The sequence below is a fragment of the Peromyscus maniculatus genome, chromosome 1 (assembly GCF_049852395.1).
Source record: "Peromyscus maniculatus bairdii isolate BWxNUB_F1_BW_parent chromosome 1, HU_Pman_BW_mat_3.1, whole genome shotgun sequence".
Classification (NCBI taxonomy): domain Eukaryota; kingdom Metazoa; phylum Chordata; class Mammalia; order Rodentia; family Cricetidae; genus Peromyscus; species Peromyscus maniculatus.
In genome coordinates, this window is record NC_134852.1 from 8,063,842 (window position 1) to 8,084,064 (window position 20,223).

Sequence of the window (20,223 nt, forward strand, 5' to 3'; positions counted from 1 at the left end):
AGATGATTTCTTTTTTTTCCCTTGTATATTTCTGTCTTCTTTCTCAAAAATCTAGCTTTGCAGATTGACATTTGGGTCTTCAATTCAGTTTGATTAACCAACCTCTCTGTTTTAAAATCAATACATTATGGATTTTATTACTATAGCTCTGCCATACAGCTTGAAATCAAGGATGGTGATACTTCTGGAAGTCTGCTTATTTTTCAATATTGTTTTAGCTATCCTGGTTTTTTTTTTCCACATGAAGTTGAGTATTGTTCTTTCAAGGTATATAAAGAATTGTGTTGGATTTTGAAGGAGATTTCATGGAATTTGTAGATTGCTTTTTGTACCATGGCCATATTTACTATGTTGGTTTTACTAATTTCTGAGTATCGGAGATGTTTTTAACTTCTGATATTGATTTCAGTTTCCTTCTTTAAAAACTTGAAGTTATTGACATACAAGTCTTTCATTTACTTGGTTAGAGTTATTCCAAAGCTATTTTATATTATTTGTGACTATTGTGAAGGTTGTTGTATCTCTAATTTCTTTCTTAGCCTGTTTGTCATTTGTATATATAAAGGCTACTGATTGTTTTTAGATAATTTTGTATTTTGCCACTTAGCTGAAGGTATCTTTTGGCTATAGGAGTTCCCTGGTAGAATATTTTTGTATTGTTTTTGTATACTATAATTTCATTTGCAAATGATGATACTTTGACTTCTTTTTAATTTGTATCTACTGGATTTCATTCAGGTCTGTCATTACTGGAGCTAGAATTTGAAGTACTAAATAGCATACATACAGAGAAAGTGGATAGCCTTGTGTTTTTCCTGATTTTCTTGGAATTAGAGTTTAGAGTTTCACTCCTTTTAGTTTGATATTGACTATAGGCTTTCTGTATATTGCTTTTGTTATATTTAAGTACATTCCTTGTATCCCTAATATTCCTTTGCCATAAAGCTACATTAAATTTTTTTCAAAGGCTTTTTCAGCATCTAATGAGGAAATTATGTGTTTTTTTTTTCCTTTCAGGTTGTATACTATAGATTACATTGATAAATTTTCATATGTTGAAACAGCCCTACATCTCTGTGATGGAGCCTACATGATCATGGTGGATGATCTTTTTGATGTGTTCTTGGATGAATATTCTGAGTATTTATTTGAATAATTTGCAACAATTTTCATGAGGGAAATTGGTCTGTAATTGTATTTTTATGGTATCTTTGTGTAGTTTGAGTACTAGGGTGACTGTGGACTCATTAAATAAGGTATTGTTGCTTCTGTTTCTAGGAATAATTTATGGAATATTGGCATTAGCTCTCCTTAAATCTGGAAGAATTCTTCTCTAGAATCTATTGGCCCTGTACTTTTATCTTCGGGAAAAATTCATTGACAGCTTCTGTTTCCTTGGAGGTTATAGGTCTATTTAAATTGCTTATCTGATCTTGATCCTACTTTGGAAAGTGGTAGCTATTGAGAAAAATTTCCATTTCATTTAGATTTTCCAATTTTGTATTAGAGGTTCTTAAAGTATGCCCTGACTATGCTTTTGGTATATTTGGTGTCTATTGTTATGTCCCACTTTCATTTCTGATTTTGTTAATTCGATATTCTCTCCCTGCCTTTTAGTTAGTTTGGATAAGGCAGTGTCCATACTGTTGATTTTCTTAAAGAACCAACTCTTGGTTTTATTGATTCTTTATATTGCTCTCTTTGTTTCTCCTTTATTGATTTCAGCCCTCAGTTAGATTATTTCCTACTGTTTTTGATGTGTTTGTTTTATTCTGTTCTAGATCTCTCAGGTGTGCTGTTAAGTTACTAATATGAGACCTCTTCAATTTATTTATGTAGGCAGTTAGTGTTATGAACTTTTCTCTTAGCATTGATCTCATTGTGTCCCATAAGTTTGTGTATGTCGTACATTCATTTTCATTGAATTCTATAAAGCCTTTACTTTCTTATTTCTGTCTTGATCCAATTTTCATTCAGTAGAGGATTCTTAAGTCTCCATGATTTTGTAGGCTGTCTTTTGTTTCTGTTTCCTAGAATTCCAGCTTCAATCTGTAGTAGTCTGATATGATACAGGGATAATTTCTATTTTCTTGTATATGTTGAGACTTGCTCTGAGATCTACCTCCACAGCAACTCACTTCCTCCAACAAGACATCTACCTCAACAAGGCCACTCCTCCTAATAGTCCCACTCCCTCTGAGGCCATTGCCTTTCAAATCACCATAGAAGTTTATTTTGTTAGATATTAGAATGGCTAAACCAGCTTGATTCTTGTATCTATTTGCTTAGAAATTCTTTTTCCACTGCTTTACTATGAGGTGATTAGGTAATGTTTATCTTTGATGTTAAGGGTATTTCTTGTATACAACAGAAGGATGGGTCCTGTTTTTATACCATTCTGATAGTCTGGGTGTTTTTATTAGATTGAGTCTATTGATATTGAAAAATATTAATGACCAATGATTGTTAATTCCTGTTATTTTGGTGGTGGTAGTGATCTGCTCTCTCTCTCTCCTCTCTCTCTCTCTCTCTCTCTCTCTCTCTCTCTCTCTCTCTCTCTCTCTCTCTCCTCTCTTTCTTCCTTTCTTTGGTTTTTCGAGACAGGGTTTCTCTCTGTAGTTTTGGTGCCTGTCCTGGATCTCACTCTGTAGACCAAGCTGGCCTCAAACTCACAGCGATCCACCTGGCTCTGCCTTCCAAGTGCTGGGATTAAAGTCATGAGCCACCACTGCTCTGCTTCTCCTCCCTTTTTTTCTCTGCATGTGTGTGGGTGGGTGGGCACAACATGAACATGGATGTTCTTCCATTGTTTGCTTTTATTAGTATGAGATTATTTATTTTCTATTTTTTCATGGGTGTAGTTAATCTCACTAGGTTGAAGTTGTCTTTCTACTATCTGCTGGAGGGCTGGATCTGTAGATAGATATTGTTTGAATTTGACTTTATCATGGAATACCTTGTTTTCCCATCTATGGTGATTGAAGGCTTTACTGGATGGTAGGACAAGAAGGGGAGGCAGTTGAAATGGCCTACTCTGGCAATCAGATTGGTGAATACCCTAAATGTCATCCTAGAACCCTCATCCAGTAACTGGTGGAAGCAGATGCAGAGATCCACGCATGGGCACCAATCTGAGCTCTAGGGGTCCAGTCAATGAGAGAGAGGAGAGATTCTATGAGTGAGGGACATCAAAATCATGTTAGAAAAACATACAGAAATGTCCAGGTCAAACTAGTGGGAACTCATGACCAATAGCTGTGGAGCCCCAAGGCACTGTACTTGGCTCTCTGCTTAGCTGAGACAGTTGTTTAGCTTGAACTGTTTAGGGGGCACCCCTAGCAGTGAGATCTAGATCTGTCCCTGGTGTATGAGCAGGTTTTTTGAAGACCAGTGCCTATGGTGGGACACCCTGCAGAGACTTGGTACAGGGAGCTGGGCTTAGGCCTGCCTCAACTGAATGTAGCAGGCTCTGCTGACTCCCTATGGGAGGCCTTGCCTTGGAGGAGGTGGGAATGTGGGGTGGTTGAGGGGAAGGCTGGGGAGCTGAAGGAGGAAGGACAGGGTGATCTGTGGTTGGTATGTAAAATGAATAGAAAATTTCTTAACAGGAAAAAAAGAAAAAAGAAGGAGAGGCAGCATACTGAGTCTATGGAAGCTGAACCTACTGAGTTGGAGAGTTACACATGCTATCTGTTCTTCATGCTTGTGTGACCTTCACCTGATCTTCTGACTGTTCTGGACTATCCATGGGCAGTAGATATCTACCCAGGTTTTGTTGGTGGTTTCTTATACTTCTGTAACTTAATTCAAAACACTCTGGGAATTATTCATCATGGGATTTATAGGTCTCCCTTTCTTTTTTGTTTTCTTCTTAAGCCTCACCATTGTTCTGTGTAATGTTTTACTTTTCTGATTTTAATGCTTATGCTCTTACACCTGGGTGCCTGTGCACTAATAATGAACTCCTCTGTCATTTATAGGAGTTCACTGTTGGTAAACAGACCTTTCCTATTTAGTATAACTAGGGCCATTAGTCAGGTCAACTAGTTGCAACCATGGACAGACTGCAGTTGGTGTCAGCTTCTGTAGTTTAGCTGGGATCCTTCCTGTATTTTGAAATCAGATGCTGTTCCTGGATGTACTTTCTGGTTCTTTAAGAGCCCTGAAAACACTCTACAATCAGGGACAGTTTCTGGACAGGGTCTATGATGGCTCCTGGCTGGTCAGTGTTGCAAGATGTCTACCATGGATGACTGGAAGTATAGCTTGGAGTCTACCTGGTCTTCACTACAGAGACTAGCTGTTGTTTCATTCCTCAGTAATATCAACCAGGTAGATACATATCAATGACAAACATTCATGTACTGGTCATCATGAGTCCAAATCCATTCTAAATACAAGTAAACAGGTTGTTGAGTTATGCTGTACTGCAAATGCTTCACATACAAGGAGCCGTGAAATGATGGGGAAACTATATGTTGGCCTCTAACTTATCACCTTTAGTACAGAAACATGAGCCTGTATAACCTCTGTAAAGGAAGATCTTCATGAAAGTACATAAGGAGAAAAGTAGTTCAAAAGACTCATTCCCCCGACTTGTTATAGATATTCTCAATTCTGTGGTCCTGGGGGCGATCTCTCCATTGTCCATGAGTTTTGGAATATTCACAATGTACTTCTCATCTGAATATTGTTATATTTCTAGATTGCTGAATCAAGAGCAGTTTTTTTCTGCTACCTTGGTTGAATCAATTCTGATCTATCATCTCACTCATAATAACATTTCCTTCTACACTTCTGGTGTAATTTCTTCTTAGATTACAATGTTCATGATGAAAATTACTTCTTTATTCAATACTCAAAATTCCAAGCTTGGATCTTAGCATGAAAGATATATAATATATATGTGGTAGTTGGAGCATACTTACAGTCTTTTACTTAAGGCTTCCGTTGCTGTGAAGAGACACCATGACCATGGCCATTCTAATAAAGGAAAACATTGGATTGGGGCTGACTTATAGTTCCAAGTTTTAGTCAATTATCATCATGGTAGGAAACCTGGCAGTGTGCAAGCAGACATGATAATGGAGAAGGAGAAGAAAGTTCTTCATCTTGATCCACTGGCAGAAGAAGGATACTATTTCACACTGGTAAAAGTTTGAGCATGGGAGACCTCAAAGCCCGCCTCCAGAGTGACACACTTCCTCCAACAAGGCCACACCTACTCCAATGAGGCCATGTCTCCTATTAGTGGCATTCCATATGTACCATGCATTCAAACAGGTGAGTCTACGGGGACCATAGCTATTCAAGCCACCACAATCTTTTGCAGCCAACACTTCAAAATGACCCTATTAAGTCTGAAACTTTCTTTGCAGAAATAAAACACATACAAATCTACTCAGCTCATAAATGAAACCCCTGACAGACAAAACAAAGATTGCACCAAAGCACAACTTGGTGACTCCATGGGTTTACTGATGTTATCAGTAACAGTGTAGTTTAGGGGTATCTTACAGAAGCAAGGGGTGACTCAAACCTGTACTAAAAGCACAAGTCTATATAGGTGCTTCTCATGAAAGCCAAAACCCTGGAGCTCTGTGCACAACTTGCAGACAACTGAACAGGTCTTAGAAATCTTAGTTATAGACCTCAGCTGGCCAAGTAGCTTACTTTTTCTATAGAGTTGGAAAGGGTCACTGGTGAATCTTGGATGCTTCAGCCTCCCAGGGCATATAAAGATTGTTTGCTTTCTGATTATCCCAAGCCTCTCAACCTCTCATATTAAAACAGGGATATTTCAATTCAGAGAAAATTGTCATACAGAAGATCCCAACACAAGTAAAAATTGGAAGCTCAGCTCTCAGGGATAAAGGAAAATCATTAAATTTTTTACACTGTGCATCTCTTTGCAGGTGATCAAGACAAGCCTTTACTCTCTGTTTGGCCAAGCCATGTTGTTCCTCAGGGACATCATGTGGAATTTCAGTGTGACTATCATAGTGACTATGACACATTCAAGTTGTACAAAGAACATGGTAATCCTATTCCTCAAATGCATGGAAGCTCATCCACAGGGAAATTTGTCTTGGGTCCTGTGACAACAACATATGCAGGAACATACAGATGCTATGGTTTTAATTACCAATCCCCTGATGAAACTTCAGCATACAGTGACCCTCTGAAGATCATAATTTCAGGTCAGAGATGACATTTGTTGTATCTTTTCATTCCCCAAAATCTCTCAACCCTGTAATTGTCTGAAAAAGTATTAGTCAGAGGCTTGGATTTATAAGGAATATTCAACACAGAGAAATATATAATGTTCTGGGCATAATATGATACACAAGGTCATGCATTTTTCTAGTCCCTAAGGCTTCCTGTGTGTTAAACAAGTGAAGCAAAATTTGGGCTTTAAGATGGAACTCAAATCTTAATAAGTTGACAACAGGATGGGAGAATATCCTGAATTATCCTGGGTCTATAGCACTACAAGTATTGATATAACAAAATAAGGAAAAATTCAGCTGTAGGCAAAACAAATCATCATGAGGGAGACCCCCTGCCACAAACTCTGAACATGGAGGAAGGATCCAAGTGCCAAGGAATGCATGAGGCTCTAGAAGCTGGAAGGCAAAAAAATGGACACTTTCCTAGGGATCAGTAGTTACTATCCCTGAAGATACTTGATTTATGCCATTTGGGCTTTTCAGAATTCTTATCTCCACAACACTTATATTCTTTTTAAGAATCAAATTTGTGGTATTTGTTATGTTAGCATTTGGAAAATAATATGGGAACCCATGTCAAGGGAAAATTAAGAAGCATGGAAGGGATGTTCTGAGAGCAGTAAGTCAGGATGCTAAATCTTCAACATGTTGAAAGGAAACACTGTTCATGATTCTGGATCAGGAATGCCTTACAGAGGTTTGAACCACAGAGAGGGCTGAAGTGTTTCCGTAATTACTGTGGTCAACACTAATTCCTTTATCCTACCAAGGATTATATCTTATCCAAAGTAGCATCAAAAGGACACATAAAGCAGCCTGATTTGAAGATTGCCATGTTTCCTACACTCTCCAATCTTAGAAAAAGACAATAATGTCTATGGAAGAAGGGTTCAAAAGACACATTCTCACAACAAGCCAGTGGGAAAATATTGTGCTAATTCTAGGGTCAAAGAAGTGGGAAATGGACACAAAGATGGAGGAGTCTGTGTCCAGAGTTGAAACAGACAAGAACAAGTGCACTGGAGCACTCACAGGGAGCACAGACCAAATGAGGGGAACCATAGGTCTTCAAGGACACAGAGATTTTGATCAGGTTCATACAATTTTTTTATTCTTAGGCATCTACAGGAAGCCTTTCCTCTTGGCCTTACAACCTCCCCTGGTGGATTTAGGAGAGAAGGTGACACTGGAGTGTCGATCAGAGATTATGTTTGACACCTTCATTTTGACTTCACACAAAAATGGAACAATCAAGGACTCTCTCCAGATTTCTGGTGAAAATCATCTTGGGAGGTCCCAGGCTAACTTCAAAATAGGTTCTGTGACACCTGACCATGCTGGGATTTACACATGCTATGGTTCTTATAATCCCTCACCATATGAGTGGTCAGACTCTAGTGACCCCATTGACATAAAGATCACAGGTAAGAGGGTGCATACACACTTTTCATTCTCTTTGTGATACAGAAAAATATTCTCCACACTAAGAGCTGTGGGAGGTCACAAGGAAAATGAGTGTGGGAAACTTACATGAAGCCAACCTTGGTGAGTCTTTTACTGACATAGAGAATGAAAAAAATACACAAGAACAGACCATTGGTTATAACATAAAGCACAGATACAGGGAGATGCAAAGGAGTCATAAGTAGAGATAAACAGAAAATCACGATTGGGTGAGCATGATATGAACCAGAGAGAATGAAGTCTTTCTACTAACATTTAGAAAATTTTTAACTTCTACCTTTACAAGAAGTCTACCAAGAGAACCAGACATATAATGTGTTATGACCTGAGTCCAAATACTTAGTTGGGCTGGTTCTTAATGAATCCTTATGCCTTCACACAGGTGGTACCCAGGAACTGTTGGGAATTAGTAAACATGGAATTTGTGCTAAGAGAAAAACTACAAAAAGACAGAATCAATCCTGAATGGAAACTTTGAAAATGGAGATGGAAAAAATATAGCAGATATTAAATATTTCAAGACAGAGCTTGTCAGATACATAATATATCTGACTTTCTTGGTAGAATTCTTATAGACATAGAACCCCAAAACAAATTCTAAACCAAATGTTTGGGAGGCAAACAATAGATCACACTTGAGCAGTACACACACTGAGAGGAACAAGAGAGGAAAGATCACCATGGCCACTGTTCAAGAGAAATACAAATGTTTATGAGTTATTCTGTACTTTGAAGTGAGATTAATTAGTGGAAATTGATGGACAATTGAGAATAATAGCATTATTATGATTAATATTCTACATATATAAATATATGTAACAATTTCTATAAACAATTTAAGCACATGAAATGATATAACTTATTTCAATTTCAAAAACTATGAAATATTTCTTAAAAAGTATAAATATATATTATGTATATTGAATGCACATGAATATTTCATAATGATATCAATTGCTAGATAAAATTTATTATGTTATAAAAACATATTTTAAATCACAGATGGAATGAACCAATGAAAATAGAGGCAGAAAATGTAAAAAAGCAAAAACTGTCATAAAATATTTGAGTAAGAAGTGATGTCATAGACTAAATATGATAACATAGAATGGAAGAGAGAAAAGGAGAGAGAAGAGAGGGAGATGGTGAGAGGCAGGAAGATCACAGAAATGGAATCATGAAGAGCGAACACTGAGCAGTGAATAAACACTAGTAAGACACTCTCTCTATAACTGTCTCTGGCTCTTTTCTTCCAGGTTTATATAAGAAACCTTCTCTGTCAGCCCTGATGGGCCCTGTGGTGATATCAGGAGAGAACATGACCTTGTCATGCATCTCTGACCATCAGTTTGACATGTTCCATCTGTCCGGGGAAGGGGTGCCTCTGGGGCAGGGGCTGCCTGCAGTGCAGAGCCACAATGGGACATTCAAGGCCAAATTCCTTCTTGGTCCTGTAATCCAGAAAGGCAACTATAGATGCTATGGCTCTTTCAGTAACTCTTCCCATGTGTGGTCATCCCCAAGTGACCCATGGTACCTTCCTGTCACAGGTAAGAAAGCCTCATATAGATCACATGTCTTGTGACTAATGAAATACTAAAACCATGTCTGGGAACCATCCAATTGATAATATAGAGAAAGTATCATGGGAAACTACAGTGAAGGATTGCTGTGCATGCTAGTGTCATATGTATATGTGTGTGTGTGTGTGTGTGTGTGTGTGTGTAAGATATTTATATACCTACATATGTGTACATATGTAAAAAATATGTATATAGGTATATATGTGTATGTATATATCTGACACATATATATATATGTAAATATGCATATCTGTAGACATACATGTACCAATAATTATCAGAAAAAAGAAGCTATCAACTTAAGAGTGGTATGGGGATATATAAAAGCTTGGTGGAAAGGTAAATGAAAGGGCCTGGAGACAGGAAATAGAGAAAGAAATGGACACACTTATATTTCAGTTGAAAACCTTTTATAAAAGACATGAAACTTGAGATATGATATCAGATTACAAAATGATAGACAAGGATCCTCCCAAACACTCCTTATATGACTGCACCCACAGTGGGAGATCTGTGTGTCCAGGCAGATATAGAAAGAGGTCAGGACAGACTCATTAGGGATGAGGTTCACATCAGTTTGGAAAGAGCAGAGATGGAGCAGCCCTCCTGAAATCTCACTCACCCAGATCTCCCCACAGCATTTCACTTGTATCATAACAAGCCATGATACTTTCTCTCTATTATCAATCCAAAGAGAGAGTCTACACCTAGAGGAAAACCACACAATGGTACCCTGTGACTCTAAAGGTTCAACACTAAGTGGTTTTGTGGTTTCTGGTCACTGTCCAAATTTAAAAATAAAAAAAAAAACATTCCATAGAGGAAGGCAGACAGGCTCTTGATGAAGTGTCTTGTAAACTCATCAAGAAAGTGCACTTCTTGTATAGAATTGGATTCCACAACTAGTGAGTAATTGGTCCCTCTTCTCTACTGTGGAAACTTAGGAACCAAAATCTCCTTGGCTCATTTTTTTTCCTCAGATCCATCCTGGCTCATTAATCTTGACATTGTCATCTATGCTCTCTGATTCTTGAACCCTGCGACATTTGAAGTTGTTTAAGAACAGTATGAGAAATATAAGGACTATCTGTCTCGAATTTTTGTACCTAGGACATTCTGCAAGTGAAAAATAGAGTAAATTTTACTCCCTTCTCATAATCAATGAAGTTCTTCTAGCTCTGTTCCTCATAGAGAGGAGGTGATGGTGCCTGCAAAAGGAATCAAGCAAGCAGAATAGAAGATTTTATATAAAAATACTACTTCTGACAGAATAGCCTTGACTTCCCTTTTTCCCTACAAGTGAATTCAATGTCTAGTTCAAGGTGTTGTAGAAGTAGAAGTTGCAAAGCAGCTTAGCTGAGCACTGGTGTCAATCTCAGATGGAGAAACTGAACACTTGATTTACACATAGGGTCCTGCAGGTTTCTGCCAATGGCAAACTGTAAATATATTCCTGGATTGTGGTCTTCTCCTGGGCCATAGTCAATTTACGAGTAACAACACTCCTAACACTGACTCTCTTCTGAATAGTTATCAGTTGTCTACAGTACCTTGATAGGAGTAGGACTTCATGTTCACCTCCACTGTCTATGCTGGGATTTTCTCTACCTTGAGCTTGCACTGTTCTTGGGGATGCAGCAACATCCTCTTGTGGAGTTCATCTATGCATCCACCCTACTGTGTCCAGAGACACTTCCTCTGTAGTTATCCGTAGACTCTTTTTGGAATTTCTTCTTCCATCTCTTTCACAATGATCCCTGAACACATGGAGATGTGATGTAATGGTCTCATTTATGGACAAGAATCATAAAATCTCTTATTCTGTGCAGCTTGTCCAGTAGTGGCTATCTGTATAATTACCATCTACCATAAATATAAGTTTCTGTACTAAGAGTAGAGAAATGTGTGAATATATGGGTCTAATGATAAGTCATTATGAGTCAGTATAATACTGTGTCCATTTAGCAAAATAACAGGAGTAGGTTCTCTATCAAGACTCCGGTCCTGTAGAAACATTATAGTAATTATCCATCAATAAATAAAAATTAAGAAATCTATCAAATTGGAATCCCAAGATGTTCCTCTTATGGGTTTCACATATTCCTCCAGATAACCACTGGAACCTGCATATTCTGATTGGGTTGTAGGTGACCATGATCCTTGTCCTCATCATCATCCTCCACTGTTATTGTTGTTCTGGCATAAAAAGAAAGTCTCAGGAACAAGCTAGTGAACATCATCTGAGTAGTGTGAGAAACCAAGACCAGAGAAATACAGGTATGTGTTCTTTGTTTACCAAAGGATACTTTCACCAAGACAAGAGGACTGAGGCAGGGTTTTCTAGAGAGGAACCAGAGCCTTGGCTCTTTCCCTCAACTCTCAGAACACTGAGAAATTTCTGAATGAAAATTCAGCATTTTCACATCAATTGCATACACTGATATCTAGGACAAGGTTTTACGAGAGAGATGGGGGAAAGAGAGATAGAAGAAGAGAGATAATGTTGAAAAGGGAATTATTAAGGTAGATCATGGGTGGGGTGGGACTGTGAATATAGAGAGGCAGAACACATGACTCAGCTTTGAGGAAAGTGAGGAACCTTGTGTTTTAAAATACATCTAACTAGTACATGGGATATGGAATGAAAGGGCATTGCTTATTATGTGAGTTTAATTACATCTGTCACCTAAAATTGCAGCCATCATGGACCAAGACTCTGAAGTGAGAGCAACACTGAACAGACAGGTAGGTTCTCCTGAGTCTGCTCTCTTCCACACAGTCTAATATTCCTCTATTCACTGCAAGTTTGTGTTCGCTGCAAACAATATCACTTGATGTTTACCTCTTCCTAGGACCCTGAAAGACAAGAAGTTCAGGAGGTGACATACTTAAAATTTGATCAGATGATCTTCAAACAAATATTGGCCACTCCCAATTCCCAGATTCATAAGGAATTTTCTACTAATCCAAGTTTGTACATAGAAGTCAGAAAATGATAAATTGAAATCAAAGATTGTCTGTACCCCCATGAGTTCTCCAAGATCTGAGGAAGTTTTCTGTGGAGTCCACAGCCCTTTCTCCAGGAAAGACTTATAGATGTAGTGAAATAACAGCTGAAATCTGAGACAGAGGTCTCTAACTTTGGGACCATCCTTCATTATTCTCATATGTTTCTCAAGATGGACTTCCTTTACTTACAAAGTTTATGGCCCTCACAAACCACTCAACAGAAATCAAACTCTAGTGTTTAGTCCATGGATCTCTATTTCATTTCATGCTGGAGACCTCTGAAACCTGAGTAGCTATAAATTCTAAACTTACTTGAAGCTGTAACCATGTTGGGTATTTCACAATTCCCAATCAACAAAACTCACTCTTTTGTAAGTATATATGAGCAATATATTATAACTTTATACAAAATAATGGGTCTTATCACAGTTTCTTTTATGTATGTGTATTTTGATCATGTTCATACCTAATTACCCTACACTGACTTTCTTCCACACCTACTGATATCCTTCAAGAAGGCTACTCTTCATATTGCGCCTTAACATATGTTGTTTTTTGTATTCCAGATACGCTTTGTTAATGTTTTTTTTTCTCATCAGGAGCATGATGTATTTGTTTCTTTAATATTTCAGTGTAGACTTCCCCTCAATTAAAACATTTTCTAAGATGTGGTTAAAGTAAGACACATCCTCTTTCTCACATCTTTCCATTACTATGCTGCTGAAAACTTTGTGCCACTGAATTAGAGCATTGCTTTTTGGAAGAAGACTCACTAATTCTCAAGAAATAAACAACACTTCACATGTCTCAGGAGGACCATGAAACATGCAAGACTCACAGATTCAAAATCATGTTCAATAATGTTATAGGAGTAATAATAATAATACCTGAGGAGAGGAGATCCTCCAATTAACCAAGCTGCCTGCAAGTCATGCAGAAACATCCAGGAATGAAGTTTTCATAAGTTATCACTCGCAATAGTGTGCAAATTTGTTGGTGCAGCGTTGAGTCACCCATGATCCCATATTTACCCCCTGATCCATGATCCTGTAAGTAATCCTAAACCTTGTTAGTTCAATTTAAACATATCTGGGTGGATCATTTCTTGGATCTGTCATTAGTGCCTGTCTGTGATCAACAGATGTTTTCTCATATCTCCAAACAAAGAGTCACTCAACACATTAACAATCTTAGATATGGTTTCTAGAGCTGTAATTAAAAAACATGACCAAAGATAATTGAAGGACAGGGTTTCTTGGCTTACATACCTCACATGTCTGAGGTCGTGGTCCAATGAGGGGAGGCAAAGCAGGAACCTGGAGATAGGAATCGAAGCAGATGCCTTGGAAGTTCATCATAGGTTGGATTTTTTCTTATAGTTTACAAAGCATAAGATGGCCTGCCCCAGAATGGCACCACCCGGGGGGGGGTAGGCCTAGCTACATCATTTGAGAATCAAGAAAATGCCCAAAGGATTTGCCTATAGGCCAAGCTTGTGAGAGTATTTTTTTAAATGAATAGATCTTGTGTCAAGATGACAAAAAAAAAACAACTAGGACATTGCCCATATATAAGGCTCTCTTTTACTGTAGGGAAAGAGAGGCAGAGTGGATCTAGGAAAGAAAGGAACCTAAGTTAGGCTGAACAGCATTGAGGGAGGAGAAATTGGACTTGGTACAAATTGTATGAGAAAAGAATACATGAAAATTATTTAAAAAATCTTGCCTGGACTATGAGATGAATCTTTGTTTTTGTCTGTTGTTTTTGAAACAGGGGGGTTGCCAGCTGACCTCTGACTAGTGGTCTTACTGTCTCAGTCTCCCGAGAGTTAAGATTACAAGGACTGTGGGCATCCTGAAGATTAATTTTACATCTCTTTAACACAAGTTCCCTTCCAAGAATGCAGCACAGAAGTAAATTTGGGGGATATGTATGATATAAAAGTTTCAGGGGTCCCTACAAATGCTATGGCTGTCAGAGAAACCCACCGTAGGAGGCAAGAATGAGACTTGGTTCAGTATTACTTAGTAATCCTGGCTAGTTTAAACTTCTAGAGCATATTTAAACACAATACAATTTGGAAAAAAAAAGATGTTTCCTGGTGTAATGCAGTAGTCAGTGCACAAAATTAAACTCAATGTACATGTTATAACTTCCAAGAAGATGGGCTCTAGAGATTGTCTGTATTAGTTTAAGGGTCTGAGGAAGGATCTGAAGTGGTCACAGTCATAAAAATAGCTTGCAAGCTTAACATTCTTAGTTTTCTTGATGATTTGTAGGTGCAAGGATTTTTTTTTTTTTGCTCACGAAATCTCCTCCTTTCTAATATTTAAAGAAAAATAGTGTCTATAATAGAGTCCAAGGTTGCATTCATTACCTCTATGACATGTTTAATTAATTTAGGTAACCATAAGAGAATTATAAGAAATTCTAACAGAGCCCTCCCACAAAAAAGAGAGGACAGCCATCTTAACCATGATGGCCATTCATAGGTCATTTGAGAATGTTGTCTATCTCTACACAAATCATTATTTTGCCCATCAACTGGATTGGAAATCTGACACATTAAAGCATGTAAAAATGCTAGAAAATCTATTTAGTTCTATTTTTATTGTGGTCCTCAATTCATACATCTCTTGATTTATTTCTGCTATTTTTGCTGCAATATTAGTAGTTTCAATAATCATACAAACCATCTTTGAGACTTCTGTATTCCAGTTTGTATTTCTGGGATTGACAATAAAGGAGCCACTACATGATAGAGTATTACAAAGCAATTAACATGATATCACAAAATTGGAACTAAAAAAAAAATTCATCCTAAGAGAGGTAATTCAGACCCAGAAAGAAAAAAAAAAACATGTTATGAACTCACTTTTAAGTGAATATTTGCTGTTTAGTAAATAATAGTGGCCCTGGCCAGATGTAAGCTAATGAAGAATAAACACAGCTGGAGAAAGTTATCCAACTACCCCAAATGTACGGGGGAAGCTGTGCCCATAAGATTACATGTATACATTACATGGGAATGCATGGTAAGTGGGGAGAATCATAGCTGTTATTGCACAAGAAGTTTACAACAAGAAACAGCCAATTCATTCTAAAGGCAGTAATTCCATAACGCCTTGCATGATGGTTTCCTCTAACAGAACCCTTAGTTCTGATAGGTTGACCTTCTGAACTCTAGTTGTCACCCACTGTATACTCCCATGGTCTTTTGCTACCAGCAGCTATTAATAACCCATCATATAAAGAGAAACAAAAACCACATGCTCATCTCATTAGATGCATAAAAGACCCTTGGCAACGTCCAACATCCTTTCATCATAAAAGTTCTTGGGAGTTTAGAAATTCAAGGGTCATACTCCAACATACTAAGGAGAATTTACAACAACCCCACAGCCAACATGAACTTAACTGGAAAGAAACTAAAAACCATTCCACTTAAATCTTAGGAACAAGACAAACCTGTTCACTCTCTCAATACCTGATGTGGGATGTTCTGTATGGCAAATGTGTTGCTCTGATTGGTTAGTAAATAAAACACTGATTGGCCAGTAGTCAGGCAGGAGGAAGTATAGGTGGAACAAGGAGGAGAAGAATTCTGGGAAGTAGAAGGCTGAGTCAGAGACACTGCCAGCCACCACCATGACAAGCTGCATGTGAAGATGCCAGTAAGCCACGGGCCACATGGCAAGGTATACATTTATAGAAATGGGTTAATTTAATCTATAAGAACAGTTAGCAAGAAGCCTGCCACGGCCATACAGTTTGTAAGCAATATAAGTCTCTGTGTTTACATGGTTGGGTCTGAGTGGCTGTGGGACTGGCAGGTGAGAGAGATTTGTCCTGACTGTAGGCCAGGCAGGAAAACTCTAGCTACAAACACCTATTCAAAATAGTACTTGAAGTCTTAGCTAGACTAATAAAAAAACTAAGGAACTTCAAGGGGAAACAAATGGAAAAGAAGAAGCCTCTGTATTCACAAGTGATAGGATAGAATACATACCTGAACTGAAAATTTCCACAGGGAAATAACTACAGTTGAATTACAAAAATTTCCCCAAATAGCTGGATACAAAACTAACTCACAAAAATCAATAGCCTGCCGCGGGGGGGGGGGGCAGGGGAGAGGTTGTGTCACATGCCTTTAATGCCAGCATTTAGGAAGGCAGAGGCAAGTGGATCACTGTGAGTTCAGAGCTAGCCTGGTCTACAGAATGAGTTAAAGAACAGCCAGAGCTACACAGAGAAACTCTGTCTGGAAAAAAAAAATAGCCCTCCAATACACAAGTGACAAAAGTACTGAAAAAGAAATCCAGGTACCACACCCTTCTCAGTAGCCTCAAAAATATGAAATGTCCTAGAGAATCTCTAACCAAGAAAGTGAAAGACTTGTATGATAAGAAACATCTAGACATTAAAGAAAGAAGCCAAAGAATATAATAAAAGAAGGAAAGATCTCCCATGCTCATGAATTAGTAGGAATAGCAGTAAAAGTGGCCACCTTACCAAAAGTAATCTACATTCCATCAAAATTCCAACAGAATTCTACACAGATCTTTTTTTTGGGGGGGGAGGGGAAGGTTTATTTCATCTTACAGGTTATATATAGTACCTCAGCGAGGGAAGCCTCAGCAGGTGCTAAAGCAGGAACTTAGAGCAGAAACTAGGGAGGAATGCTGCTTACTGGCTTGATTCCAGTCTCACTTTCAGTTTTACCTTTCTTACAGAAAACAGGCACAGGAATCGGGATCTGTCCCTGGTGCATGGGCAGGCTTTTGGGAGCCCGGTGCCTGTGGTGTGAATCCTTAGTGCAGTGGAGAGGGATTTGGACCTGCCTAGGCTCAGTGTGCAGGGCTCTGCTGACTCCCCATGGGAGGCCTTGATTTGGGGGATGTGGGAATGTGGTGTGGATTGGGAGGGAGGGCTGGGGGGTTAGGAGGAGGGAGGAGGGAGGAGGTGGGAATTTGGGTGGTATGAATTCTACACAGATCTTAAAATGACATTTCACCTTCATATGGAAAAAACAAAAAAAATCAGATTAGCTAAAACAATCATGAACAATAAAAGAACTGGTGGAGGTCTCACTATTACCAATTTCAAGTTGTGCTGCAGAGCTATTGTGGTGAAAAAACATGGTATTGGTATAAAAACAGGCATGTTGGACAATAGAATTAAGTTTAACAGCCAGAAATATCTCCACACAGCTGTGAATATCTGATCTTTGCTAAAGAATCCAAAAACACACACTGGGGAAAAGACACCATCTTCAACAAATGGTACTGGCCAGTCTGGATGGCTACATGTTGAAGGATGGAAATAAATCCATACATATTGTGCTGCAAAAAAAACTAAACATGAAATGGTTTTAATTCCTAAACAAACAAACAAAAAAAACTGTAGGTACACTGGAACTGATAGAAGAGAATGTGTGGAAGAGTCTTGAACTCACCTGCAGAGGAAAAAACTTTCTGAAGATAATGATGTTAGCACAGGAACTAAGATCAACCATTAAAAAATGAGACCTCATGAAACTGAGAAACTTCTAGACGACAAAGCAAACCATCATTCATACAAAGTGGCAGTGTACAGAATGGGAGAAGATTTTTACCACCACCACATATGATAGAAGATAAATGTCTAAACTACAGAAAAATAAATTAAAAAAAAACAACATGGGAAAAAAAGAATTGAAAAAACTGCATATCAAGAAATCATTTTAAGATGGGGTACAGATATAAACAGAGTTCTCTAAAGATTTAATTCCAATAGCTGAAAGCAGATAATGGAATATTCAATAACCTAGCCATCAAGAAAATGCAAATTAAAACTACACTGAGATTTCATCTTACACCTGTCAGAATGGCTAAGGTCAATAAAAAGGAAACAGTTGATACTGGCAAGGATGTGGATCAAAGAGAACCTCATGTATAGCAAGTGGGAGTAAAAACTTGTACAGCCACTATGAAAATCAGTGCAGTGGTCCCTAAAGAAGATGGGAATCAATATACAATTCAAAACATAATATCTCTTTTGAGTGTATACTCAAAGGATGCTTCACCCTAACACAGAGACATTTGCTCAACCATGTCCAATGCTGTTTTATTCAAAAACACTCGAAACAACCTAGATGTAACTCAACATAAAAATGAACACAGAAAATATGGTACATTTATACAATTGAGTACTAATGGGCCATTTAAAAATGAGGTCATTTTAATATTTGCAGGCAAATGGATGGAACTAGAGAAAATAATCCTGATTAAGGGAGAACAGAACCAGAAAGAACAATATGGTATGTATTCATTTATATGAAGATATTTCCTGTTAAATCAATGATAACCAAGCTACATTTTGTAGATCACAGAGGTTAGGTATAGACTATAGGACTAGTGGAAGAGATCTATCTGGTTAGGAATTGAAAATAGAATATAGTTATGGAGGGACAGCAATAGGAGAAGGTGTGCAAAGGGTGGACAAGGGAGGACTATGGGGAGAGATAGCTAAAATTAGGGACTTTTTAAGGGGTAGTATGGAAGCTTCCTAAATATAGACATATATGAAGCCAATATAACTTGAACTGCCAAACAATGGGAAAGACAGAGTCCCAACAGGACATCTCTTATCCCAAACTGAAGCTTCCAGTAGCAGAAATGTGTTACATCTAACTGAGATGTTGGATAAAGTGGTCCCATGAGAATCTCCAAATTACATAGCCTGTTGCCAAGACTAAAGGTTGCTCTCAAAACATTGACAGCAAGGCCATATTACTGAAGGAAGTACATGACTCATTGAACATAGAGAAGTCAAGATGGCGAGTAAATAGGGCCTTCACTCCTATGTACCAGCACCTTTGCCATAGGAATGTACTCTACATACTACCAAAAGAAAAATATAAACATCAACCCAGCCACAAAACCTTTGATTTACATTGGTGTCATGCCTACAAGATAAGCTACGGCAATATTGGCATAAAACTTGCAGGAGTATCAATATCTTGTTTGACTTAAGGCCCACCCCATGTGATGGAACATATAGCTGACACTACTTGGAGGACCAAGAACCTGAGACTAGATAGTTCAGAGTTCAAAAAAAGAAAAAGAAAAAACAATATAATGAGTTCTAATGACAATCTGAGATCAGTGCCTTGCTCAACCATCGTTAGGAAAGCATCCTCCTAAAAACAGATGGGAACAAACAGAGAGACCCACAGCCAGATATTATGCAGAGAGTGAGAGGCCTTGGAACACTCAGAACTAGATGGGATGTCTCCATAAAAACCCTCCCCTTGGAGCTCAGTGAACACAGAGGGAGAGGAGACAGAAAGGGTGTAAGGACCAGAGGGGATGGTGGACACAAAATAACAGGATACTCTAAATCATGTTCAAAGCTCATATGAACTCACAGAGACTGGAGCACAGGTCTTGCACGAGTCTTCTGGCTATCTATTACAGGTTTCAACTTACAGTTTGTATGAGACTCCTGAGTGTGCAGACAAGTGAGTCTCCAGTTCTTGGGCCTCTCCTTAGGATCTTTTACATTTGTTTCTTTGTCTTGTCCAATTCTGATGTGATAGTTTTTGTTTTCTCATTATATTTTATTTTGTTGTATTTTCTTATTATTCCTTAGAAATCTGTTTGTACTCTGAGACAGAAAGGAGTATATATGGATGGGAGAAAATGTGTGGAGAAACTAGGAGGAGTAGAGGGAAGGAAAACCATAATCAGGAAATATGTGAGAAAAAAATCTATTTTCAAGAAAAAGAAAAAGAATGCTAAAATTTCAAATGTTATTGTCATAAGGAGGTTCACCTCCCCTTGACATCTTGAAGCAACCTTGGAGCTACTGAAATATATAATCTGTGTTCTACATAATTTATATATTTATTACTACTGGGGGAGTATGGCGAGGGAAGGGGTAGGGTAGTGGTAGAG

The 20,223-nt window shown here is 38.1% G+C and overlaps 2 pseudogenes; both read left to right on the forward strand.

Annotated features, from left to right (window-relative positions):
* The first annotated feature begins 5,237 nt into the window (after positions 1–5,237).
* LOC102904112 (killer cell immunoglobulin-like receptor 3DL1) lies at positions 5,238–11,679 on the forward strand (annotated as a pseudogene).
* A 301-nt stretch (positions 11,680–11,980) lies between these two features.
* The window catches only part of LOC143266792 (killer cell immunoglobulin-like receptor 3DL1), a 40,855-nt pseudogene continuing 32,612 nt past the window's right edge, over positions 11,981–20,223 (forward strand).